The sequence below is a fragment of the Polypterus senegalus genome, chromosome 2, assembly GCF_016835505.1.
Source record: "Polypterus senegalus isolate Bchr_013 chromosome 2, ASM1683550v1, whole genome shotgun sequence".
Lineage (NCBI taxonomy): Eukaryota > Metazoa > Chordata > Cladistia > Polypteriformes > Polypteridae > Polypterus > Polypterus senegalus.
The window spans coordinates 43,697,735-43,719,175 of record NC_053155.1 but is presented as its reverse complement, the minus strand read 5'-3'; the positions used below and the strand labels follow the sequence as shown (position 1 = coordinate 43,719,175).

Sequence of the window (21,441 nt, the reverse complement as noted above, 5' to 3'; positions counted from 1 at the left end):
TCCTGCCCTAAGTGGAGGAGTTCAAGTATCTCGGGGTCTTGTTCACATGTGAGGGAAGAATTAACCGTGAGATCGACAGGAGGATCGGTGCGGCATCTGCAGTGATGCGGGCTCTGCATCAGTCTTTCGTGGTGAAAAAAGAGCTGAGCCGTAAGGCAAAGTTCTCAATTTACCAGACGATCTACGTTCCTACCCTCACCTATGGTCATGAGCTATGGGTAGTGACCGAAAGAATGAGATCGCGAATACAAGCAGCTGAAATGAGTTTCCTCCGCAGGGTGTCTGGGCTTTCCCTTAAAGATAGGGTGAGAAGCTCAGTCATCCGGGAGGGGCTCAGAGTAGAGCCGCTGCTCCTCTGCATCGAGAGGAGTCAGATGAGGTGGCTTGGGCATCTGATCAGGATGCCTCTCTGGTGAGGTGTTCCAGGCACATCCAACCGGGAGGAGGTCCCGGGTAAGACCCAGGACACGCTGGAGGGACTATGTCTCCCGGCTGGCCTGGGAACACCTTGGGATTCTCCCAGAAGAGCTGGAAGAAGTGGCCGGGGAGAGGGAAGTCTGGGCCTCTCTGCTTAAGCTGCTGCCCCCGCGACCCGACCCCAGATAAGTGGAAGAGAATGGGATCAACAGTACAGATTAATGGAGAATGTGGAAGAGGTGAAAAAGAGAGTGCAGGCAGGGTGGAATGGGTGGAGAAGAGTGTCAGGAGTGATTTGTGACAGACTGGTATCTGCTCGAGTGAAAGGAAAGGTCTACAGGACGGTAGTGAGATCAGCTATGTTATATGGGCTGGAGATGGTGGCACTGACCAGAAAGCAGGAGACAGAGTTGGAGGCGGCAGAGTTAAAGATGCTGAGATTTAAATTGGGTGTGAAGAAGGATGAATAGGATTAGAAATGAGTATATCAGAGCGTCAGCTCAAGTTGGACGGTTGAGAGACAAAGTCAGAGAGGTGAGATTGCGTTCAATTGGACATGTGCAGAGGAGAGATGTTGAGTATATTGGGAGAAGGATGTTAAGGATAGAGCTGCCAGGAAAATGGAAAAGAGGAAGGCCTAAGAGCAGATTTATGGATGCGGTGAGAGAGGACATACAGGTGGTGGGTGTGACAGAGCAAGATGCAGAGGACAGAAAGATATGGAAGAAGATGATTTGCTGTGGCAACCCTTAAGAGGAGCTGCTGAAAAAAAAGAAGAATTTTAAAAAGTTTTGATGCTCGGTTAGTTTTTCCTCAGGATCTTTGTCTGCATCTTGACTACATCTCGTCTCATGATACTTTCATCTCTCATTGTTAGTTTCAGTTTTTCCAAGCTACAGGAATATTATACTTGGTCATTTATTTATTAAGGAAAATGATCGAATATTACATATTTGTGAGTGTCAAAAATATGTGAACCTCTAGGATTAGCAGTTAGTTTGAAGGTGAAATTAGAGTCCGGTGTTTTCAATCAATGGGATGACAATCAGGTGTGAGTGGACACCCTGTTTTATTTAAAGAACAGCGATCTCTCAAAGTCTGCTCTTCTCAACACATGTTTGTGGACGTGTATCATGGTGATGGTATCTGATGATGTTTTAGGTCATACTGTATAGAAATATAGAAACTTCTAAAGGGTTCACAAACTTTCAAGCATAACTGTATACATTAAGGAGCAAAGGATATCATACAATGCATGGAGAGAGAAGAGTAAAAACATGCCACATATCCATGGGACAGATCTAAGTTGAAGACAGAAGATGAAAGAAGAAGAATGGATAGAAAACTTGAGATTTAATAAGTAGAATAGAACTACTTGGTCAGCCAGTGTGTTTAAGGCCATGTGTGTGGCATCCATTTTAGGACAACCTACTCCCTTTAGCAAAACTCCATCCTTCTTGATGGAGATGTGTTCATGAAGGAAAAGATATGTTGCAAGTACCAATTCTATAGAGGCTTCATTGTAAAAAAAATGTGAATCTAGGATTGTTAAACTGGTGCCTCTTAACAAGATGCCACTTCCTGAGTTCATAAGAATTTAGAAGGCCATATTTACAAATTTGGGGTTTAAAGAACAGAAAGAAAGAGTGAATGGAGAGCTGGAAATTACACTCAATAGAAGGTAAAACACATCCAGAGCATAGTGGAATAGAAGTAAACTGACAGTGAATAAGCTTTGAGGTTCAGAAACAACACACCTGCATCAGACCTATCCCAGATTAAGGTGAGATATTTGAGGCTGTGAACTACCAGGGCGTATAGAGCCACCCTAACCCCGACACAGACAGGCTGAGACAAAAGTTTGCCACACGGTTTATTTACACATGGGGGCAATTCCTTCGCTCCCCACAGCAACACAACAGCCACAGAAGAGTATAGTAAAGTAAGCACAGTTCCTTCTTTTTGCCATTTCATTCTATTTCTCAGTCCTTCCACCTCCACTCCTCTTCAGAAAGTTTCATCCACATTTTCTAACTGTCCAAGTTTGTGGATAAATTAAAACAAACAAACCATCACATTATTCTTGTTAATGGGAAAGGTGCTATATAAATAAAATGTATTATTATTATTTTTAATATTATTATTCAGATATCTCTATTTCGATTGACTTAAATCCGTCACTGCCTGGAATATGTGGCACAAGTAATGTTAGAATTTTTAATGAACATTTTTAATATTGGTGCCCATTGGACTCCTCAAATAAAGTGAGGCAGCTCCTTTGATTCTACTGCTGGGAATGCTCCAAGTGGTTCATTAGTATTACCTGGAATCACTCCCAGGTGTGGTGAAAGTCCATCAGAGGGTTCTGCAGCTCCCCCATGGAAACCAACAGAGCTGTACCAAACTCCAAGTCCCAGCATGCCCTGTGGGAATCCATGGTGCCACAGCCGCCCAATAGGGCTGCCCTCTAGTGTCTCAGGGGAGGCAGTGCCTCAGAGATGTTCTTTCTCCCAGTATTTCCATCCAGCTGGTGTCCTGGCCAGATAATGGCCGAGGCCACCCATCACAAGGGGAAACATTTTGGGAGCTTCAGAGAATATCAGAGAGAAGAGCACAGACCTCATTCAAATATTGGTCTGGGGGAAACATAGCATTAACAAAAATATAGATGGTAATTTGAGTGAAAAAACAAAGGAAAATTGGTCCTTTCAAAACACTAAGTAGAATTCTTCTTCTTATGAAAAGCTGAATGCTGATAACATATAAGGAAGTTGTATCATGGTTATTGTGAATAATTATTTTATCAGATTTGCAAGGGCAACCTCACCTGGAGCTTTTATGTACAGTGGAACCTCGGGTCACGACCGTAATTCGTTCCAAAACTCTGGTCGCAACCCAATTTGTTCGTGACCCAAAGTAATTTCCCCCATAGGATTGTATGTAAATACAATGAATCTGTTATGGACCGTACGAGCTGTATGTAAATAGATTTTTTTTAAAGATTTTTAAGCACAAAAATAGTTAATTATACCATAGAATGCACAGTGTAATAGTAAATTAAATGTAAAGACATTGAATAACACTGAGGAAACTTTGAAGAGAGAAAACAAATATTGCAAGAGTTCATGCTATAGCCTTACTAGTTTTAAGCACAGGGAAAAAAATTAACATTTGAAAAATCTGTAATTTATACAAAAACTAACCATAAATAACCAAGAAAACTAACCTTGCATGAGTCGAATTCTGGCATGAAGGAAGTGAGGAGGAACTGGGTGGAGAGGAGATTACAGTTTTGAGGTGAATTCTGTTATGATGCGAGTTCGCTGCATGCTCCCATCTCACTTCCGGGAGTCCGTCACCGTCAGTAATGTTACAGATGAGTACGACTGTGAGGCACTACAATGGAGCAATCGGATGGTGCAAAAAGTGCCAAGTGCTTTTATTAAAATAAACAAAACAGCAATCAATAACAAAGTCCAAATTAAATAAAGTGCAGTGCTTTTAGAATCCTTCAATAAATAAATGATCCCATAAAAACAGAAGTGAAGTGGAGGTTAAAATCCAATAGAAAAAAGTCTTCATTAAATACAAAAAGATTAAAACAATGCTTGAAGCAGTCTCTTTAAAAACAAGCCCGGTGCATTCTTTAACTGTCTTCTTGGCCTTACTGCCTTCTTTAACTGCCTTCTCACGCTCTCTCGTGCTCTCTTTCTCTCTCACGTGCTCTCTCTCTCGCTCGCTCGCTGCACAGGGAATGCACAGGGAGAGACTGAACATGTGCGGAAATCATCGGAGTGTACGAACCCGAAGGGGAACTGGCTTGTTCATCACCCGAGTGTGTGGTTGTGCAAGATGCAAAACTTTGGAGAACTTTTTGGTCGGAAGAAAGATGACAGAACAAAAGAGATAAATAGTTATAACCATATTTTTAAACCACCATACAAACCCCAAATCATTCAAGATGGGTAACTTGTGAAGCACCTTACCCCGACATTCAGTACTAGAGATAAATCTTTACTGGAAATTAATCTTTTGAAACAATGCCATCTTTCAAACACGCTTGCAGCATTGTCTCAGAAGACTTCAGGTTTGAAACTCCAAAGCAGGATCAAACTTGTTTCGGCTTGCCTTGGCAGATTCAGTGGAGAAATATTTTTAAACAAAAAACCTCAATTATTCACTAAATTGTCTGCCAGGCTGTCTGCCAATCTTCACTACAGCTGTGAAACATGGGCATTGTACCATTTTTGGAGACATTTCATATCAAACACCTCCTGGGATACCACAGGGCAATTGTGTGCCTCATCCTGGAATGCTACAAAAATTCATAAATATACAGTGGATTCAGAAAGTATTCAGACCCCTTCATGTTTGGCACACTTTATTGTTTTCTGAATTTAATTTTAAAGGGATACCTTTACCATTTTTTTATTTCAGTCTACTTTCAATAATCCATAATAACAAAGTAAAAACGTGCTTTTAGAAAGGTTTTCAAATGTATTTAAAATCATAAACTGAACTCTTTCATTCATACAAGTATTCAGACCTTTAGTTAAGTACTTTGTAGAAGCCCCTTTGCCAGTAATTACATCTTCATGTCTTCTTGCGTAAGCCTCTACAGGCTTTGCACGACTGAATATGGGCAGTTTATCCCATTTGTCCTGGCAGAGCCTCTCAAGGTCCTTTAGATCGGATAGAATGTGTCTGCAAACTGCCATTTTCAGGTCTCTCCTTGGATGTCCTATGAGGTTTAAGTCTGGCTTAAGAGTGGCAGGGCCACTCAAGCATAGTCAGAAACTCTAGTGTTGAGTTGGCTGTATTGCTGAATGCTGGATGAACTGTCAACTCAGTCTGGGGCCCCATGCACACTGGAGCAGATTTTCTTCAAGGACCTCTCTGTATTTGGCTGCATTCATTCTTCCTTCAGTTTTGACCAGTCTCCCAATCCCTGCTGCCGAGCTGAACCCTAAGAGCATGATACTACAACCACCATGCTTCACCATAAGGATGGTATTAGACAGGTGATGAGCAGTGCCTGGTCTTTACCACACATAGTGCTTGGAGTTCTATTCATAGAATTTAATATTCGTCTCCTCAGACTAGAGAATAATTCTTCCTTTAAATACCTTTTACTCAGGAATGGCTTCAATCTAGTCACTCCACCATAATCACCTGATTGATGGAGTGGTGCTGAGATGGTCGCCCTTCAAACAAATTCTCTCATTTCAGCAGAAGACTTCTGAAGCTCTGAAACAATGAACATTAGGTTCTTGGACACCTTGCTGACCAAAGTTCTTCCCCAACACGAGTTCTAGGGGTCCCAAACTTCTTTCATTTAACAGTTATTGAGGCCATTGTGATCCTGGGATCACTCAGAAGCTTTACAAATGGTTTTATACCCTTGTCCTAATCTATGCTTCACCACAATTTCTTCCCAGATGTCTACACACAGTTTCTTGAAGTTCATGGCTTAGTTTTGTTCTAACATGCAGTGTGAATTGTTGGACCTTAGATACTTTCTAAACGATGTCCAGTCAATTCAATTTTCCACAAGGTGGACTCCAAGTTCTAGACACATGTGAATTAAGGCAAACAAGATGCACCTGACAATAATTTGGAGTGTACCAGCAAAGGGTCTGAATACTCATATGAATGACACTTCAGGTTTTTATTTTATATAAATTTGAAAACAATTCTGAAAACATGTTCTCATTTTGTCATAATAGGTTATTGAACTTATATGGGCAAAATAGCCATTTTTTTCAATTAAAATTAAATGTACAACACAAATGTTTCAGAAAGTGTAGGGGCCTGAATATGTTCTGAATACACTGTACTAGTGCATCATCAGTTGCAGTGGGTGGGCAACTTTAAATCACTTTAAATACCTTTAAATATTCCATACCTATATATTGTAGTACTAGGGTGTTGTACCGTGCTAACTAAAAAGATATGCAAGCTTTCGAGGCAACTCAGGCCTCACACTTCTTTATCTCGTCTGAAGAAGGGGCCTGAGTTGCCTTGAAAGCTTCCATAATGTAATCTTTATAGTTAGCCAATAAAAGATGTCATTTTGCTTGACTTCTCACTATATACCTGTATACCAAAATGTTCCATGGCAGGCAACTCAGACTACACACCTGAGGCTATATAGGATGAGATACATCCTTGTATTTAAACAAGTTCAACCAATGTTTTCTGCACAGTTAGCATATCATAGCATTCTTCCTTATTTCCAGAAATAATAATAGACTTTTGTTTGGGAGACATATTAGATGAAAATAGATTGGGAAATGGCAAAATAAGGCCTGTAAAATCTAAATCTGAAGTGTTACACAGAGTGAATGAGATTAAACTGGGAAGAATGAGTCTCACTATTTATTACACCATATAAGAAGAAGAACTTCACCACTGTACGCCATGGTGAGCAAAAAAGAATAAGATTATTGGAGGAGTGTGTCTCATGTCTATCTATCAATCTAAAAAATAAGCCTCCCAGTGTGCACCTCTGCTCTCATTTTTGTATACTATTCCTACTTTCTTTTCTTCTGCTGCCAAATCTGTCTTAAGTTCAGTTTCTATAAGATAAGGTTCTCCTGTACATAGCTTGTAATTACAGACCTACTTAACATTGTGCACTTAATTACTTTGATTTAATTAAGACAGATTGATCCATTCATTTACATTCTTACACTGATGGGTTGTGTTGATTTGACTGACTAAACAAATATTACTTCAAAACAAGATTTGATGGATTAAACAGACCTGTTACAGGGTTGACAGTAGCTATGGTTGAATTATGATATAGCAGCAGGCAGGGCTGGGTTGGAGGAATTTTCAGAATATGAACGGGGTGCCATACTACTGATTTCTGAACTGTGATCTGTGATCTGTTCAGTGTTCAGCAAGTTTCATAGAAGCTCAAAAGCTGGTTGATTTCTGTCAGACCTCCTACAATAAAAACAAGCTGTTAAGCTGAGGCTAAATAAATAGATACATTCCCCAAATATACATAGATACTGCAGGATCATGACTGACTCATTTTAAAACCTGGTTTAAATATTTCAATTGTTATTTTAAGGAATCTTACCTGTAAGTGTCAAATGAAAAAAGAAGGCAGGGATACATGGAAAGTGGGCAAGTGGAATAGCCCCTTAAACCCAGCCACCACCCTAAGTGAACTGCCAAGGACTCACACAACAAAACATTTCAGTTCAAAGATTTGATAACTGACAGTGGGCAGCTGGAAACCTGCAAGTTCTGGCATAGAAGTGATCTCCTTGTAGTGTTAGCTAAATGGAGATCTGCATTAACCACAGAAACCATCTCTGAACACTACAAGCAGTGTGCTTCCTGGCGACATCAGCTGATCTCTCTTTTTGTTTGTCCCCATCATTTCTGCACAGCGTCGCCACTACACTCGACCTGTCCACAGTCCAAGTGTCATTCTTTGTCACCAAGTGAATTGCTGTGGTTTCACATCACAAAACATATCAGTACAAAGGTTTGCACTGTGGTGAACAGCTGGTGGCTAGCTGCAAAAGTTGGGACTTCTGGATTAGAAGTTATCTCCTTGCAGTGTTAGATAAATAGAGAGTTCCATTAGTTGGCTGCACAACAACCCCATCTCTGAACATTGCAAGTGGTGTGTGCCTTTGTGATGTCATCTCATCTCTCTTTTTGTTCACCCCCACCTTTTCTGTGCAGTGTCACCACTAAACCCAGCCCGTCCACAATGCAAATCCCAGGGAAGCCACAATGGAACAGTTAAGGACTGGTATCCCAACCAGGATGGGTACAGAAGTCTTTCCTGGAATGGAGGCCTGCGTAGAAGGACAGAGGGTGTCTGCTTGCCAGGGGTGTGTTTTCCCCCCATACACACATTGGCAGGATCTCACTGGTGGAACACCAAATATGGTTGCCTGCAGTTCCATGGGACAACCCAGTCGGGCTTCTTTGGAGCTGCCAGGGGGAGCTACAGGGGATCATTACACCTTCTTTGAAGGGCTTCCACCTGACCCTGAAGTGGTTTCAGTGTGTGATGCTGTGGCATGAGAAGTACTACCAGGTCTGGCATAAAATATGCCGGGGTTCCTGTATGAGTAGTCGCAGTCGGGAGGAGGTACATAAAACTACGTGGGATGTGTGGAAGAAGAAGGAAAAACTTTGTTGTGTAGCCTGAAAAGGAGGAAATTGAAACCCTGTGGAGGTATTGTGTGGAATAAATACCTTAAATTTGTGTAGTTTTGTCTCGGGGTTTAGGATGCTGCTGTGCCCTCTGGTGGTCAGAAATGGTCTCTTTCTGTTTGTCCCCACCTATCCTGCACAGCATCGCCACTAAACTCGACCTGTCCACAATCCAAGAGTAATTCTTGTCACCAAGTGAATTGCTGTGGTTTCACATCACAAAGCATATTAGTTCAAAGGTTTGCACTGTGGTGAACAGCTGGTGGCTAGCTGCAAAAGTTGGGACTTCTGGATTAGAAGTTATCTCCTTGCAGTGTTAGCCAAATAGAGAGTTTCATTAGTTGGCTGCACAGCAACCCCATCTCTGAACACTGTGAGTGGTGTGTGACTTTGTGATGTCATCTCATCTCTCTTTTTTTTCACCCCCACCTTTTCTGTGCAGTATCACCACTACATCCAACCCGTCCACAATGCAAATCCCATCCTCATCACCAACTGAATTGCTTTGGACTCACACCATGAAGCATCTCAATTCAAAGATTTGCACTGAGGTGAACTTCTGGAGGCCAGCAACTGATATCTCTTTTTGTTCGCCCCTACCTGTTCTGCACAGCAGCACCATTACACTCCACCCATCCACAGTGTAAATCCCATCCTTGTCGCCAAGTGAATTAACATGGACACACCATGAAGCATCTCAATTCAAAGATTTGCACTGTGGTGAACTGCTGCAGGCCAGCAACTGATATCTCTTTTTGTTCGCCCCTACCTGTTCTGCACAGCAGCGCCACTACACTCCACCTATCCACAGTGTAAATCCCATCCTCGTCACCAAGTAAATTGCCATGGCCTCATACCACAAAGTATCTCAGTTCAAAGATTTGCATTATGGTGAACTGTGTCCAGCAGTTGATTTTTCTCTCTGTCAGTCCCCAACTCACTTTTGAAATATGTGCTCCTGCAATGCCATTTGCTTTAATTATGAGTACTGCCTTTGTTTGTTGTTTGTGATGCAATTTTTCCAGATTGTTTCTAGGCAGTGTGATGTCCAGGTTGGCTGCATCTGGCATTACCATCCTTGACCGTGGTACATTGATAGTCATGGCCGAGGATGGATAAGACACAGAGGAGACGCAGTGCTTTTTATTCCAAAACAAAGGAGCGTTCCAAAAACCAACTCTAATAGAATTTCAATAAGTAAATAAATAAGCCAAGATAAAAACAGTGTTCATGAAGGCTAAAATCAGTCATCAATAGATACTTGAATGAATAGGTTAAAATCACAGGTTAAAATAAAGTCAGGAGCTTCCACCGAAAACAAATCATGAGCCTCTGTGCCTCTTTCTGAAACAGTGATTCCTCACCAAATGGAGATGCCTGCTGGCAGGCGCAGTCAGCCTTTAATTCAAGGCTTGTGTTCTTGGTGCCATCCTTCAGAATCCATGAGGACCCGGCAGGCCCTGCTTTTTTCTCACTCAGCCTTCAGCCGGAGCCCAGTAGGAGCAGTTACTCCTGCTACTCTGGACATTCAGCAGGATTGACCTCACCCTGGTGCACCTTCTGCTTGCACTATTTAGGGCCTCACGTCTAACCACAATGTCTCCTCTCTATCACACCCGCTCTGCCATGATACCAACTTCTATTTGTTTTGTTTTGTTCTGTTCGTTTCTTCCTCTCAATTTAACCTCCTATTGTTCCTTCATTCGCTATTTATCCTGGTCTGACTCTTTTTATACTACTCCTGCAGAATGTCAATTGGGAATGTGCGGCCAGCCAATTTGCCCATTAAACATCCCACAGTGACATTGCCTTGCAGTGAAGCACTTCCACACCCACAAGCCTGAGATGCCACACTGTTTTTAAACCAAAGCTTGCTCCATAATGGACCACTATCTCACCACGGCAGGACAATCAGTATAAAGGTTATTGATGGTGTAAAGGTCAGCTGCATACATTTTCTAACTCTCCGAGTTTGAGGATTAATTAAAATAAACGAAGAAACCATCACATTATTCTTGTTAACATATCTCTGGTTACGATTAACTTAAATCCACCACTGTCTGGACTACGTGGCACAAGTAATGCAAGAATTTTTATGGACATTTTTAATATTGGTCCCCATTAGGATTCCTTCTAACAGAAATGTTATGTCCATTCTCCATGAAAACATGAGATTAAAATATGTATTGGCCATGATTTCAACTACATGGGTTAGGTGACATATGAAAAAACTATCACTTTTGGGTGGAGTATTCCTTCAAGGCTAGGTTTCTTATGGATTGTGGACATGTTTGCAATGGGTGGCTACATGATTGTGCAGTAAAATCAGCTGGGTTAGTCTAAGTGAGAATTCTGTGTTGAGTGATATATCACCCGCTACTTAGCGTACTGTTTATTGTGGCAGTATGTGGAACAATGCTGTTGATGCATCATGGATAGGTTTCGCTTCTGAGCACAAAAGTCCAACCTCCCATCTTACAACCTATTTAACAATCAGTCTGAGAAGTCCGACAGCAAACACACGTATAAGAAAGCGAGAGAGAAGAGAGACTGACACAGTAAAGTTGCGAGGTAAAGGGATTGCTGTGCTAGATTCAAATATGGAAATGAAAGTAACAGGTGCGGGGACAAGGATGTGATGATTTTCAGAGTGTTATGAAAGATGAATGAATAAGATGAAGGTATATATAGTGCCATTTGTGACCACCAGAGGGCATGGCAGCATCCTAAACCCCGAGACACAACTACACAAATATAAGGTATTTATTCCACACAATACCTCCACAGGGTTTTAATTTCCTCCTTTTCAGGCTACACAACAAAGTTTTTCCTTCTTCTTCCACACATCCCACGTAGTTTCATGTACCTCCTCCCGACTCTGACTACTCATACAGGAAGCCCAGCAAATTTTATGCCAGAACTGGGAGTACTTCTCATGCCACAGCATCACCCACTGGAATCACTTCAGTGTCTGGTTGAAGCCCTTCAAAGAAGGTGTAATGATCCCCTGTAGCTCCCCCTTGCAGCACCAAAGAAGCTCGACTGGGTTGTCCCAAGGAACTGCAGGTAACCATATTGGGTGTTCCACCAGTGAGATCCTGCCAATGTGTGTATGGGGGGAAAACATACCCCTGGCGAGCAGACACCCTCTGTCCTTCTACGCAGGCCTCCAATCCAGGAAAGACTTCTGTACCCATCCTGGTTGGAATACCAGTCCTTAACTGTTCTTCCATTGTGGCTTCCCTTCCTGGCAGGAAACTGGATCCCATTTGGGTTGGGACGCCAGTCCACCACTGTCATTCTATTATGGCTTCCCTTCCCAACAAAAATCCAACTCCTGTCCTGGTTGGGATGCCAGTCCACACAGCATGGTACTTGCCCATACATTTAGCAGTGTTGTACACCAAATACAGTTTCAGTGGCCATGAACAACTGCCTCTTTATGTGTTCACCATTACACTTACATTAAGTTTAATATGCCTCGGCAAGGAAGAAAGTCTTCTGGTCACAAATTTTTATATTGGTTTAATAAATGTCCATTTTAGTAGTGTTATAGATTCATTTGTTTGACAACTAAGAACTGTAAGAACACCAGAAAATATTGAAAAGGGGGGTAGAGAAGTTGTAGACATTCTGCACAATGTTGTTTGGTAGTTAAACGTTTCAAACTGGACTGTTCACTGAACAAACAGTGCATACATTTTGGGGGTAATTTACTGCTTTTTTAAAATGTGGAAATTTTTATTGTAAGATGGAAACTGGGGCCTCTTAAACTATTTGCAAAGTTATTTAGAACAATGTATTGTTAATTGCGGAGCTCATTTGAAGAATGTATTCAAGACCAGCTAAATAAGCTGCATCATTTATCATTTAGGCGGAGTGGTGGCACATAGTTAGGAGCGGACACGCAGTCTCCAAACAAACACCAATCAGGTCAGCATTTGAACTCAGTGACCTGATTGTGTGAGGCCCTATAGCACTAAAAGCACTGCACTTGCGTAACGCTCTGTTTTTCTTTGTGTATAAATGTTCATAAGCCAAATCTGTTAGTTTTGCTAAACAAATAAGGTACCTCAGCATTTTCACTGATGAGGGAGGACTAGCACAGCACTTTCCTTCTACTCTAATGTTCTCCAGCATCAGTCCCTGCCTTGCACTCAGTGTTGCTGGGATAAGTTGCAGACCTTGCAGCCCTGAATTGGATTAAGCAGGTTAAGAATGTTCTGTTATTCTTCCAGGTGGCACGGTGATAGCACTGCCGCCTCATAGTTTGGAGAAAGGGGTGCACATCCCATGGAGTTTGCATGTTCTCCCCGTGCCCACATTGGTTTCCTCCCACAGTCCAAAAACACACAGGTTAGGTGAATTGATGTTGCTAATTTGGCCCTTGTGTTGGTATGAGTGTATTCATCCGCAATGGGACTGGCACCCTATCTAAATGTTGCTCCTGCTTTGTGACCAGTGATTGATGCAATTGACACAAGCTGCTCTGGATAAGCTGGTTAGGAAGATGGATAGATGTTATACTACATTGTATAAACATAATGAGGAATATCCTGCTCACTTCCATCCAGAAACATTTAGCTTTGTCACCTCACAACACTTGAACCCAAACAGAGTTTTCCCCAATGTTTTCTGCTGGTAGAGATGGCATGTTTTCCATATTGTGACATTGGCATCTCCTTCTAACAGCAATTAAGCGAGTGTGGTAGTGTGCCAAGAGATGGACGGACATCCTGCCCAGGATGGAATTGGACCTTGAGCTCAATACTGCTGAGATAAGCTCTGACTCTCTATGACCCTGTAATGGTATCTGGATGGAAGATTTGACGGATGAAAGTCATGCATAGAAAAATGAAAACCTTGCAAATGAATTGATAATGATTTTGTATTGCTGATGATGGTGAAACGTCCGTGTCTGCCTACATTTGACACTAAATAAATGCATCATCACAAACAATTACACAATAAAAGATAAAAGGGATAAAGTGCCAGTGAAATTACAATGAGTTTTAATGTAAACTGCATATTTCTAGGATGTCTATAACCTCATTACCTATCAAGCGTAATACGTGAATACTGACTATTTGATCTTCAGTAGATGATTCAGTATGTTTGCTGTTTTATATTCAGAGACTAGGGATGAATTTGCATCTTTTTATTTATGTTTTTCTTAGCGGCTCAGCTATCATTTGGCTCAGCAGACTTTTTCTTAGGCTTGTGCTTCAGTCCTCTTATCGCTTCCTCTCAGGGGATAAGAACAATAATTCTCTTGACTGGCAGAATTTAAGCAGTTCTTGCTAGCAGGAGGAATGATCTGTTAGCATGCCAAGCAGCAGAAGTAAATGATCCTTTTATTTCCTGTCTTCAGACTCTAATCAGTGTCAATACTAAAATAAATGCCGCTTCAGGAGACCAAAGACTATTAATACATTTTTTTCAAACAAGTGTTCTTATGGTAACTGATCAGAAGATTTAATTAAGATCTTATCAGAACACCTTTATGGTCTTATTCCTGTTAATATGCTTTACGCTTCCGTTTTGCATTGCTGCTTTTTCCTTCACATGGCTGCCAAAACCTTTTCATCATTGCATATTCTTTTCATTAATGACTAAGCATATGAAAGATCTTACTAATATTGAAATTGTTCTCCAAAAATTGAAATGTTTCCCATTTTTTTGCAGTTTGACTGAAAGGTTGGTGTTTGATTGAATTTCACAACTGTAAGAGTTTCTGGGAAGTGTACAAAGTTAAAGTTAACCTTAATGGACATTCTTTAGAAAACCTATAGAAAGAATTCTTTGGACATTTTGTATTTGAAACAGAAATATTATATACACCACATCATGGCAATGAAGACAGAGCAGTATTATGACTATCCTCCAAAGTGGAAGTTGCATTGATTTTCGAAGTAGTGCACCAAAAGGCGATCAGTCCGTTTAAGGATAGTGGGCCACCTCAAAGAGCCATGTAAAGAGTAGAGAATCCATCTGGTGTTGGTGCTACACTGGTGTCTTACGCAGGAAGAGTAGACCTACAGTCCAACTTAGCAGAGCGCCGGGTACCTCAGAGACATAAGACCACCAAAAAATTATTAACAATTCACATTGATTTACTACATTTATGAAAAAGTTTCAAAAGCAAAAGAACTAAACAATTTCTAAAGTTACAAAATTACAAAAAATATTACAAAAATCCTAAAACAAAGGATTACATTTCAAATATAAAAAATACGACTATAGAAGTAAAAAACAAAATCCAAAAGGAAACAAGAAAAAACGAAAAACAGTAATACACTTACTGACAAAATTGAGTCCGCCAAAGGAAGAGACAAGAGTAACATTTAAAAGATCTCAATGAAAATGGTCAACCTATCAAAAACAACTGCTTAGAAAAGTGAATTTAGAAAAAGAAAGCCAAGAAAACTGTAGCAACAAATGTCTTAAATGGGGCTCTTCTGGTTGAAGGGCCTAATCAAGTGAGTAAGAAACATAAAGAATAAACAAAGGAGAAGATGAAAGAAAAAATATTAAACGGGCCTAAAAAACAAAACCACAATACTACCAAGTAGATGCTTTACACTTGTTAGGCACCAGCATAAGGATGCCATGACTTGGGGCTGCCAAAACTCACCCAAGCCACACTCTGCTTTTCGATTGGTTGTCAGTATAACGTGTTGCATGTAGCATATTTATAAAAATACACCCAAATTTTCAAGAGGACAAGGGGGCACCCAAGCTCCTTCCCCCCATTGTTTAATTTTATTTGCAAATATGAATGTCCTCTGATCTTCAAGTGGGACACCATCCCACATTTTGTCAGCTGTCAGTATAGCACATCATGCACATAACATACTGTAACGGCACAGACAAGTTACATCAGTCAGGGATGAGTCGCCCAAGTATGAGCCGGCATTACATTACCAGTGGCAGAAGCTCCTATAAGTCACATGCTTTTCCAACTAGTGTGGCAATAGACGAGTAGTCCTTTTCAGGATAGTGAGCCACCTCTAGTGATGATGCTACACTGGTGTCTTAAGCAGAAAGAGCAGACCTACATTCCAACTAAGCAGAGCACCGAGTGCCTCAGAGACCTAAAACAGACCTGCATGGCTCTTTGGATGAGTCATGGAGAGTCTCAAGGCTCATTTCTTTAATCTGGACAGCCAATTGCAGTAGTAGTTAAGGGGTAAACTTGGCACTTTTGCAGCTCCATTTCACAACATAGCACTCATGATCCCTACTGATGTGCCTTCGTCACCAGCTGTGCAACTGAGGCAAAACAGAAGACCACACTGCCATTTCAAAGAGCTTATGCACCATTGCAAGGAGTTGGGAGTGGCTTTAAGGGACAGTGACTTCAGCAGGAGGGCTATGTAACCGTGCCGACAGGTTACATCAGCCAGTAATGAGTAACCCAAGTATGAACTGGCATTACATCACCAGTGGCAGTGGCATATGCTTTTCCAACTAGTGTGGAAAAAGGTGAGCAGTCCTTTTAAGAATAGCGAGCCACCTCAAAAAGTCATGTAAAGAACAGAGAAGTTTATTCATTGTGACACTTGGCATCAATGCTACAATATGAATCTGAACATAACAAAAATTTCTAAAATCTTTTTTTCGCTTTGTCATTCTGGGGTATTGAGAGTTGCTTGATGTGGGAGAAAAAATGAATTTAAATTATTTTAGCACAAAGCTGCAACATAGCAAAATGTGAAAAAAATACATCCATTATCCAACCCACTATATCCTAACTACAGGGTCACGGGGGTCTTCTGGAGCCAATCCCAGCCAACACAGGGTGCAAGGCAGAAAACAAACCCCGGGCAGTGCACCAGCCCACCACAAGGCACACACAAACACACACACACACCCACCAAGCACACACTAGGGACAATTTAGAATCGGCAATGCACCTAACCTGCATGTCTTTGGATTGTGGGAGGAAACCAGAGTACCCAGTGGAAACCTACGCAGACACAGGGAGAACATGCAAACTCCACGCAGGGAGGACCCGGGAAGTGAACCCAGGTCTCCTAACTGTGAGGCAACAGCGCTACCCACTGCGACACCGTCCCGCTCATGTGAAAAAAAATGAAGGGTCTAAATAATTTCTGAATCCACTATAACTTTGGACACAGACTCTATGACTGGAGGTCACCAGCCACAATTATTCACAAAGCCACCAACATGGCCTACTTCACTGAAACTCCACATAGGAGTCGAACGTCTTAATAGAACAGGACCCTTTAGCATGTAGTAACTCCTGCTTCCAGTTGACTCAGTCAAGACCCAAAATCCCAAACTGCTGAAGTGCATCTAATAACCAGAACTTATTTGTGCCCCAGGTACTATTTTATTTTACAAAATCTGGCTAAAAGAATACAACTACAGAGGCCTCTAAGAAGTAAAGTTTGATGATACAATCTTCAAATCTAAACACCTAGTTTCACCATTAAAACATATGGAATATTGAAATTGGAATTGCTGCCAATGTAGTCATTTATATATTAAGCCTTTAAAAACATGCTATGTTATGTAGCTATGTTAGATTGCGACACTAAATAAAAGCTTTTGACAGCGTCAGAAGTAAGTAAGGAGACGCTAGAAGATGATAGTCCTACTATATACACCTCAGGTTTGGGATGTGGCAGCAGAGTCAACTCTGGCAATTGAAACCATCTGGAATGGAAAATTTTATTTCTTAGTTGACATGGGCTTGTCAGGAATGGAGATGATATATGAACTGTATTAAGACCCATCAATGAGAGAAAACAGGTAAAATCAGTCTTTCAATGGTCACACAAAATTATTTTGACACTCATAAAAGGTTATTTGTTTGAAATGTCTAAGTCTGGACTTATAGACTTTGGTGCAGTGGAAACAGGAGGCCCTGATTGGGAGTGTCTTCCAAAGATCTGGCTTCTCCTCTCTCCTTTTCCATTTCTGTCTTTTGATCATCTCAATAGAGGCACAGTCCTACTCAAAGTGAAATGCTAATCGCTGAGTCGTGTGAGCCTATGTATGTAGCGCTTACAAACTATTGGCTTCCGCATCACTTTCTCTGGACACTTTGATCTCAGGTTAGTTGCAAGTGAAGTCTTGACTGGGATTGCAGGAATCAGATGACTGTCTCATGGTTTCACCTTTACCTCATTGAGGTCACAAGAACTAGTCTGGTGATCCTTCCAGTTAATTTGGCCCGTCTTCCATAATTAGTGTTAATAAAACCTACTAAGAGTTTGACAAAGGTACGTAATCCAGGTAATGCTATCCAATACAAAAGCAGTATTGCAAATTGCATTGTAGATCATTACCTTGGCAAAGAGCCATCTAAAGAACTGTTTCTCTGGAAACAAGTTTACATCTATACCATGTGCAATGGAGATGAAGGCACTATTATTACCCCACATTAGAATTTTCCTGAAATACCTTAGAAGGAGAGTGAGTTCATAGTGCTCTCAAAGAAGCCTGGAATAATCTGCCAGAGCTTTTGAAGGCTAGTAAAGTAACTTACACTAACATCATCTGATCCTTCAGCCTACCCTATAAGGCAATAGAGTAGTGGAGGAAGGCCAATGCAGTTCCTCCACACTGAAACTGGAAATTGGTGTCTTTTAGTGAAGAATATCTCAGATAGCTGGCTTCCTCACAGCTGGCCTTTACCAGGCCTTCTAAGGAGCTGTAATTAGGCTCCCTCTGGGAGGCCATTGTAACCTTGTGCACCTAGGGTTGTATACTGAACCCCTAACCTCAGAAGTATTTTGGGTCAGAAGAAACCACAGAATGTTCTATGAAACCCATTGCTAAACTCCAATGTGGAATGATTTATGAGGAGATCTTAATGTTCTGATCTTTTTACATTTATTTTTATTATTTTTATCACACGATGATGTAATCCGTATGGGATTTTGGATTATTGGTTGCTAAGACACCACATTTCAGGAGTGTACTCATATGGTGTTACTTAAGGCTGAGCCACATGCCCTATTATTGTCTGACGATGGAAAGATTTTTTTTCTAGTCAAAGATGGCTTCTGTCGACTGGCACTTACCCTAACATCAAGTCTGCCAACTCCATTTGATGTGATTTTTGTTTTCTGGTGCTTGTGTTTTGACCTCAGCTCAGTCCAGACTGCTTCTTCTGTGTGCAACTGGTCAAAGGTTCACTGGTAGGTGGAAGAGTTTCTTAAATATCTGGGAGAAAAAAAAAGACAGAAGAATGTTTTTGTTGTTTTTAACAGGTAGGAAAACTGGATGGCCACCCTGCAGGCAACAAGACCAAAGACCTGTGTAGCATAAGAGGGTAACAAGATATTCCTGGTTTCTGTTTTCATTTGGTGCTGCGGTTTGTTATTCCCATTTAACTTGAGAAAGAAGTAGAACTCTGCTAAATAGCAAATATGAATACAAGTAAAGAGAATATTTTTGACACCACGACATAAGATGAATATTATCAATCAATCAATCAATCAACATTTATTTATATAGCACATATTCATACAAAAAATGTAGCTCAAAGTGCTTTACAAAATGAATAGAAAAATAGAAGACACAATAAAAAATAAACATAAGTCAACATTAATTAACGTAGAATAAGAGTAAGGTCCGATGGCCAGGGTGGACAGAAAAAACAAAAAAAAGCTCCAAAAGCTGGAGAAAAAAAATAAAATCTGTAGGGGTTCCAGACCACGAGACCGCCCAGTCCCCTCTGGGCAATCTACCTAACATAAGTAAGATTAAACTCACGATCACACTCTCTGCCTCTGCCTAATATCTATTCAAAAGGATATTAAAATGCAGGAACACTCTTCTAACTTGGGAGTTTGTCTGCAATGCCTTTTGTGTAGTGAGTCCTTTGATGGCCGCTGGGGACCTGTTACATATGCCAAGCTAGGTTAAAGCACCACGATTTCCTCAGATCGAAAACATTAGGATAGATCAATCTAAATGGCATGCAGCATGAGTTTTGTCCCTTTCACGCTCAGCTTGCGTTCATGCTTAGTGTTTATGTACTTATTTTGATTTGAGGACAAATGCCCTTTGTTGTCCTTTCAGTTGTAAAGTCATTCAAATGAACCATAAATACAGTTTCAGAGTGGCACACAGTTTCCTTATTGAGATGGCATTTAACACTCTAGTTTTTTAGTACTTCTCTGACATGTTTGACCTTGTTGCAGTGAACTCGGAAAGTATTCAGACCTCTTCACTTTGTACACACTATTGTGCAGTAGATTCAGTTTTAGATGGATACATTTGCCAATTTTGCACATCAATCTACACTCAATATCTCCTGACAAAGTGAAAACATTTTCAGAAATGATTTTAAATAAATTAAAAATCAGAAACTGTAATTTCTCATTTATGTACGTAAGTATTCAGACCCTTAATTCAGTACTTTGTAGTAGCCCCCTTGGCAACACTTACAGCTTTGAGTCTTCTTAGGTAAGTCTCAGGCTTACCTGTGCACCTGGATTTGAACAGTTTACCTCATTCTTCTTGGCAGATCCTCTCAGGCTCCATTAGACTGGATGAGAAGCATCTGTAAACTGTTTTCTTCAGGTCTCTCCACACATCTTCTTTGACGCCTAAATCTGAACATTGGCTGGGCCACTCAAGGACAGTCAGACTTCTCAAAGCCACACCAATGATATCTTGAATTGACACACTTCAGGTCAAGTTGAAAGGTAACCCGTCACCCTAGTCTGATGTTCATGTGCACTCTGGAGCTGGTTCTCTTCAATGACCCCTCTGTATTAGGCTTCTTTCATCCTTCCCTCAGTTCTGTCCAGCCTCCCTATTCCTGCCATCGACAAGCACCCCATAACATTATGCTGCCACCACTATGTTTCATCGTAGGGATGGAATTATTCAGGTGATGAACAGTTCCTGGTCTTTACCAAGCATGGTGCTTATAGTTCTGTTCAAAAAGTTCAATCTTTGTCTCTTCAAACCAGAACATATTTCCCTTATGCACTTGGAAGTTCTTTAAATGCTATTTGGCAAACCCCAAACTGGCTACCATATGCTCCTGATTGATACAGTGCTGCTGAGATGGTTGTTCTTCTGACGGGTTCTCCCATTTCAGCAGATGACATCTGAAGCTCTTTTAGAATGGCCTTGGGGTTCTTCACCATCTTGCCCAGTTACTCAGTTTGGCTGAATAGCCAATGATAGAAAGAGTCCTGGTTGTTCCAAACTTTCTGCACTTCACAATTGAGGTCACTGTGCTCATGGAATCACTCTAAGTGTTACAAATGGATTTTATAGCCTTGCCCTTATCTTTGCCTCATCACCATTTTATCGTGTGTTAAACTTCTCGACTTGATTTTTGTCTTGATATGCAGTATGACTTGTAGGGCCTATATATTTTGGTATTTTAAATGATGTCCAATCAATTCAGTTTACCACAGGTAGACTCCAATCGAGCTCTAGACACATCTCAAGGAAAATTAGAGCAAACAGGACCACAATATGGAGAGCCACGGCAAAAGATGTAAATATTTCAATGAATGAGAAATTTCAGTTGTTGATGTTTTCAACACGGTTCAAAATGGCAAAATTCAAAAATACCAAAATAAAGTGTGCAGAAAGTGAAGGGCTCTGAATAAGAACATTTACTTTTATATGGCACATTTTCATACACAGGATGTGGCTCAAAGTGCTTTACATAATGTCAAAGAACTCGTTGCAAGAAAAGAAAAACAATTTAAATCTGGCAGAGTAATCAAAAGAGTAATAATGAATATGTAACAAAAAATAATTCTTACATAACAATGACATTTAATTAGTAAAGAAGTAGTGTCCTTAAACATAATATCAAATTGTAAGTCTCGA

General features: G+C 40.8%; 1 protein-coding gene across 3 annotated transcripts in view; it reads left to right on the top strand.

Annotated features, from left to right (window-relative positions):
• glra2 (glycine receptor, alpha 2) overlaps positions 1–21,441 on the top strand; it is a 232,714-nt gene that overhangs the window by 25,485 nt on the left and 185,788 nt on the right. The window lies entirely within an intron of this gene.